The sequence below is a fragment of the Equus quagga genome, chromosome 14 (assembly GCF_021613505.1).
Source record: "Equus quagga isolate Etosha38 chromosome 14, UCLA_HA_Equagga_1.0, whole genome shotgun sequence".
Classification (NCBI taxonomy): domain Eukaryota; kingdom Metazoa; phylum Chordata; class Mammalia; order Perissodactyla; family Equidae; genus Equus; species Equus quagga.
In genome coordinates this window covers 68,046,370-68,053,203 of record NC_060280.1, presented here as the reverse complement: position 1 = coordinate 68,053,203, position 6,834 = coordinate 68,046,370, and the positions used below count along the sequence as shown (strand labels likewise).

The 6,834-nt window shown below is 51.8% G+C and overlaps 1 protein-coding gene across 1 annotated transcript in view; it reads right to left on the bottom strand.

Annotated features, from left to right (window-relative positions):
• Window positions 1-4,419, bottom strand: part of GRIK4 (glutamate ionotropic receptor kainate type subunit 4) — a 388,041-nt gene extending 383,622 nt beyond the window's left edge. The window contains exon 1 of the mRNA XM_046684804.1: window positions 4,338-4,419. The gene's annotated coding sequence lies outside the window, so the exon portion shown is untranslated. The remainder of the gene's footprint in view (window positions 1-4,337) is intronic.
• Between the last annotated feature and the right edge of the window lie 2,415 nt (window positions 4,420-6,834).

The window sequence follows — 6,834 nt, the reverse complement described above, 5'->3', positions numbered from 1 at the left end:
TCCCTACTGCCCTGCCGCCAAACCTGGCTGGGAAAGCGGAGCCATCCCGGAGACAGGCACACCTCCGCAGGGATGCGTGGAACCTCAGAGACGGGGAGCGGTGTTGCATACCAAGCTTCCTCATCTCTAAAGACTTCTGCCCTCACTAGGGCTGTGTGACATATGAAAGTCTGCAGCTGCGACATCAAAACACATTTTTGTTGATTAAGGCTAAATAATTAAGACAAGGTTTTTATTTAAACATTGGCCTCGGCAATAAGTCACGAACGTGCTCTGTGGTTTTCCTTGCTGGGTGACATATAGATATGTATCCCTGCCCTCCACCTTGGGTCCATCCCATTAACAAGGAAACCCATTCCAAGGTGGGTTTTTTTTAAGAACGAGAGAGGATGTGTTCCAACCTATACACAGAAGGACATATATTTGTTCTGCAACAGATTCGCTCATTCATTATTGAGAACCTACTTTGTACATGGCTCGGGGCCAGGACAAGGCTATAAACAGGCGCAGGCAGCTCCACGGTGTGGCGGGAGAGCAGCTTGCATGCGGCCATCCATCACGCACCACGAGAAGCAAGCTGATAGAGGTGGTGTGGCTCCGGAGACCAGCGAGAAGGAGTGATTCATTCTGCATCGGGGTTCAGGGAGAGCTTCCAGGAGGCATCTGCGTTTGCCTCCTTCCCCGTGGGTGTCCGGGTGGGACTCCCCCAGGTAGTACAGACGCTGCTCCTCTGCTCCAGTGAGATCCCAGAGATCTCATTTGTACATACTCATCCGCCTTCTCTTCATGCCAATAAAAAGCAAGGCGGCACCCCTGTTCAGGACGGTGACTGTTTATTTTGAAGCTTGCTGTATGGCTGGGGCCCTGTGGGGCCCTATGGAGCCCGTAGATGTCTCCAGCTAGGAGCTTCCCCCTGGACCACAGCCCAGATTTCCTCCTGCTTTCCATCCTCTCATTCCTGAGGAATCTGTTCACCAGGTAAGGAGACGGGGATGGAACTGTGGAAGAGGAAAGGAGGCGTCCTGCATGTCCACTGATGGGGCGAAGAGTAAGGGACAGTGACACAAATAAGTTAGGCTCTCTGTCCTTTAGCCGCACTGCAGACTTTCAAATGTCGGAAGCAGCCACCCTGTCTTCCCTCCCACCTGCCTGCAGCCACCGCGCCATCTCGCCAGCCCGCTCCTGGATGCCCTGTGGTTTTTATCAACGGTCCTCAGAGTGAGGTGCTGGCACTGGGCACCGTGCGCCCCCCACCGAGCGTGCTCTAGTCGGGGTGCACGTGGGGAAGCTGCCCTGCGGCTGAACACCTGGTCCCTTCCTCAGCTTGCATCTGGGCCACGGGAGCTGGTAGTCAGTCCCACCTCCAAGTCCTCTGCCCCAAATGAGGCCAAGTCGGGCTCCCCGTCCTGTGTTTGTGTAATTGATTATTTTAAAGATCTCCCATGCAAGGCTTTTCATTTCCTCATGATTAATTCCATCTTGTTGGTTTGGGCCCATTGTTGTGCCTATCGATCGTTCTGCATACTGATTATGTCATCCCCTCTCTTCCAGCCTGGTATCGTGTCAATCTGATAATCTGCCTTCTCTCTCCTCATCCACGCCATCGATAAATATGTCACCAGGACGGGCTCAAGGATGACGCCCTTAGCACTAGAGACATACAGGAAGGGCTCGGTTAATATGTGTCACACAAATAAATGAGTAACTGAATGAATAAACAGACAAATGTGACCTCTCGCTAGGTCCACCTTGATCTTTAACCAATGCTCTGGGTCCGACTGTATCCACAGTTATGAATCCATCTGTCTGCATCTTAGGGCGTTTGCAGCTTTTTATCTTATCCCTAAAGACACCCTCAAGACGTAGCTTAAGGCTCGCTGACATGAAGACATCCATGTCTAACATACTTAGACGTACTAAGCTTTGGAAAAAAAAGAAAAGGAGGTAAGTTGGACCTGCCTTCTTCTTCATGAACTGCTGCCGGCCCTCATGAGCTCCTGTTTCCCTGGAGCTCCAAAGCCATCCGTTTCATGCTCTCTTTCCAAACGTTGCAGGAAGATGGCATAACACTTACTGCCTTATAATATTTGTAATCGACCTTCTTCTTCTCTGTGAAACCATCTGCCTTTCTCCAGGCTTCTAGCTCCCCTCTCCCTCTCCACGACTTCTCAGCACGACACTCCCAGAATCGCATCGACAATCTTCCATGGCTTCTCTAAGAATGGCTTTATGGTTACCTTTGTTTGTCCCAGTCTCCGATGTATCCCCAGCTTTGGCCCCCTGCGGTGCAAACGCAGCCCGGAAGTCAGGAGCAGCCGGTCGAGCTCATTAACACTGTGTTCACGCGCATTCACGTCCACTACCGAAAACCAAAAATGACACCCACGCAGTGAAGACGGGGTATAGCCACTCTCCTGCCTTAAGGACTGCTCATCGTGGGTGAGCGAGGCATGAACACGTGTGACAATGCAAACGTGAGCTACAAGCATGAAAATGTGCATTAAAAGATTCAGCATTCATCGAGGTCCTGCTATAATAATAACATTTTATATCACTTACTATGCTCAGCTAGTAAGCGCTGTATATATTTTACTTATTTTAATCCTCACTACAGTCCTACGCGACGAGGACAATCGTTATCTCCACTTTACAGCAAACAGAAGTGCACAGCTTTAAGCGGTAGAGTGGGGACTGGAACCTGCAGCCGGGCTCCAGAATGAGGCTCTCAACCATGGTTGCCTCTTCTTAGGCATGTTTACACACATCAGCAAGAACCCATACCAAGCTTTCCACCTCATTTCCTCCAACCCACAAGCACACATCACATTCTTTCCTTCTAAATATTACTCAGCATTCTCTGAACATTTCACGCACTTTCATATCACTATGCCTCTGTTCATGCTATTGGCTTTGCTCAGAATATCCTTTCTCCTCTGGCTCACTCAGAAAACTCCTATTCATCCTTCAAAGCCCAGTTCAATGTTGCCTTTTCTGCAAATCATGTCCTAGTCCCATCCCAGATAGAATGGTTTGTTCCTTCCCTTCTGGTCCTACAGCAAGCTGTTTATACTACGCTCCATCAAAGCTGGCTAGATCAGGCTTTATAAATACTGGAAGGTTCTGGAACAGAGATGTGACAGCCAGGCAGCTGACAAAAAAATAGCAAAAATAAAGTTTGCAGGTTATGTGGGGCCTTCACTTATTCATTCACTTCATAAATATTTATTTAATGCCTGCTGTATACCAGGCACTCTTCTAGACACTGGGGATGCACAGTGAACAAAATGCAGAAATGCCTGCACAGGAGCTCACACTCTAGTGAGGGGAGACAGACAGGAAAGAAAACGAGCAAGTAAAACACAAGCACATTAGGAGGTAGTGGGTGCTGTGGGGATGAAGAAAGCAGGGGAAGGGGTGGGGGCAGGGCGCGGAGGTTTTACCATTGGACCCTGAACACTGAGACTTATTCTCGGTTGCCACCAGAAGGTGCCACTCAGAATGGCAGGGAGGGTGTGCCCTTAACTATTCAGGCAGGCTTCAGACGGTGGAGACGGTGGTGACGGGGAGCCTTGACCATTTCATTAATTTGAGGAGGCAGATGCAGACGAGAAACGCCTGAGGGCACAGCTGGAACTGACCCGCGTCCATGGAGATTGCGTCTAACACAAGTGAGTGACGTCTGTGCACACAGGCAGGGCACCAAGCACTTTATGTGGATTATTTCATCTACTCCTCACAGGTTCATAAGGCGAGTGCAATTATCATCCCCCTTGTACAGATGAGAAAACTGAGGCTTGGAGACATTAACATCCTGACAAGGACCCAGGGAGTTTCAGCGATGGGGCTGGGATTCAAGCCCGGTCTGTGTGAGTTCCGGGCCACCATCCTGCCACCTCAGGCTCCAGAAGTCACTAGCCTAGAGCTGCATCAGCCAAGACTCCTACTCTCCTGGTCACCCCAAAATACACCCGAGAGCAGAGGCACAGCACAGCATGAGGCAGCAGAGGGGACCCTCACCGCTGAGCCCCATTCCCCAGGGGAGGCTGGACGGTCCCCGGACGAGCGCTGGCCTCCTGGACTGGGCCTTCAGTTCTGCAGCCACAAGGAGGGGCCTGGCTGAGGGGAGAGGCTCCCAAATCCATGGCCAGGCCTGATGGGGAGCTTCCCTCCTGGGCTCCCCCACACGCCTCTCCTGCCTCCCCAGACCCGATTGGGTGCCGCCGGCCCCACCACACCCTAGACCATCCCTGCACGGTAAGAGGGTTTCCTCATCCTCCCTCTTAGGACAGCAAGCTACAGCGCAGACACATGATCCAGACGCAGGTTTGACTGCCCACCTGTGGCCTCGCCTTCACGTCAAACCGGGCTCCTCCGGGGCCAGGTGGCTCCTGCTCATTGTTTCATCTTTCCCAGCACCGAGGCCAGGACCTTCCCCTCCGCTCTCATCACTGCCACAGAGCCTGTCACTCCCTCAGCTCCTGCGCTTCCGAAGCGCCTGCTCTAGCTCCCTCGCCGTCTCTCTCCCCACCCCCCCTCACTCTCCAGGCCCCAGCGCCTGCCCGCCCACGCCACGCCCTTCAAGCAGCGTCTGCACTGTCCTGACTGGTCTGAGATCCTCGGCCCATCTCCCCACTGACCGTGACCCTGAGCCCTCCCGCTCTCCTGTCCTTTGGTCACCCCTGCCCTACAAAACCCCTAATGGCCAGCTTCTTCCCGCCCACACACCAGCTTCTAAAGGCTGTCAGCACAGCATGATGACCCAGCAGTGCCACCGTCTGCCAGGGTCCTTCAGTGCCGCTCCGCAGTCCTTGGGGTCCTGGTCTGTCCCTCCCCTTCCTTCCATAGGCTTTTCCAAACTCCTTCTCCAGCCCCTCCACCCACTACCTACCCCTTCACACCCCCAAAGTGACGGTCTCTTCCTTCCTTGAGACTGTCAAGGCCACAGAGTGGCAATGCCCCCGATGCCCCCTCCCTGCAAAGATCAGCATTCGGCTGCCCTCCCTCCTCCTCTGGCCCCTTTAAGGGGAAGGTCCTCTGGCCCCACGGGTCCTTCCCTCTGGCTCTCTCCCGGTGTGCGCGGGAGCGGCCGGCCAGCTCGCAAGACTAGGTTGTGACACCTCTTCCCAGCTCTGTGTTGAGTGGCACCACATTTGTCACACACATTTGTCACCACAGCTTAAAATGGCCCTGGTGAGAGGATTCACACCATGGGATCAGCAGACGCTACACAGCAGGGCTCCCCACAAGAGAGAGTCCGACCAGCTCACCGCCGGGAGTCAACTCTCCGAGGGTGACCAGCATCCCAGTTCGCCCAGGACCATCCCGGGTTTGTCCCGAATCCCAGGAAGCCTCTCAGTCCTGGGCAACCAGGATGGCTGGTCATCCTCACCTCCTCATCTCAGCAGAGGTGCCCTCACTCGTTCCCCGTGCTCAGGTCTCCCTCAGGCAGGAGAAGCCCTCCCTGGAACCTGTGCCTGGTCCGGGTGCTTCCTGGCCTCTCCTGTCCTCCCCAGCCAGGCTGCCCGTCAACAGAAGAATGGTTACAGAAAATGCGGTACGTACACAATGGAATATTATTCAGCCGTAAAAAAAGAAGGAAATCCTGACATTTACAACAACATGGATGGACCCCTTGAGGGCATTAAGCTAAGTGAAATAACTCAGACAGAGACAAATACTGTGTGATCTCACTTATGTGGAATCTAGAAACAAACAAACAAAACTCATAGAAAAAGAGATCAGACTTGTGGTTACCAGAAGCAAGGGTGGGGGGAGGGGAACTGGAGGAAGGTGGTCAAAAGGTACAAACTTCGAGTTACAGGACAAATAAGCGCTCAGGATGTAAGTACATCGTGATGACTACAGCTAGCTCTGCTGTATGGTACAGAGGAAAGTGGTTAAGAGAGGAAATCCTGATTCTCATCACAAGGGAAGAAATTGTTTTTCTTTTTATTGTATCTATATGCGCTGATGGATGCTAACTAAGCTTATTGCAGCAAACATGTCACAATACAGCTAAGTCAAACCATTCTGCCACACACCTTCAACTTACACATTTAAGTTGTCAATGTATGTCAACTGACAATGACAGTCATTGTCTGCATGTCAATATTTACAATGTATGTCAAGTATATCTCAATAAAACTGGGAAAAAACACGAAAAAACAAAAAAATCTCTGGCCTGGATGGAGTAACTACTACTAGGAATTCCATAGCAATGACTCTAGCAGCTACATTTGGAGGGCATGAAGTCCTGGAATACTTTTTAAAAGAAAACCATGTTTTGCTAGTTTTAATATGCATCTTTTCTGTGTTTTGGAAAACATGCTATTAAACAATGCTAGGGAGTCAATGGTTTATCAACCGATAGTCTTGAGGGTAAGATTCGGGCCACGTCTGAGTCTTCTTGTCAATGAGCAGAATCAGCGTGTTGCAGCCAGAAAGGTTCCTTCTCATTCCAGGGAACGTGAGTGTGCAGCCTTTACATAATAAATAAAGACATTTTTATTGATTGAGGAACTGTAACAGGTAATAATTCGGCTTTTGATGAGACTTTATCCATGTGCTTTACAAAAATAAGTTTTTATAACCATTGGTTACAAAAAAAAAGAATCTGAGAATCATCTAACACTTGCCTTTCACCCCCCACAGCTAGTCAACCCTGACGTGTCCCAGGGAGCCCACCCCCTCTGGCCTCTCAAGCCCCCATGCCCCTCCGCGCCCGATGCCCCCCCCCGGCCAGCCCCCCGCCCCTGTGCAGGGTCCCTCCCCCCTCGCCCCTCCGCGCCCGATGCCCCACCTCGGCCAGCCCCCAGCCCTTGTGCAGGGTCACTC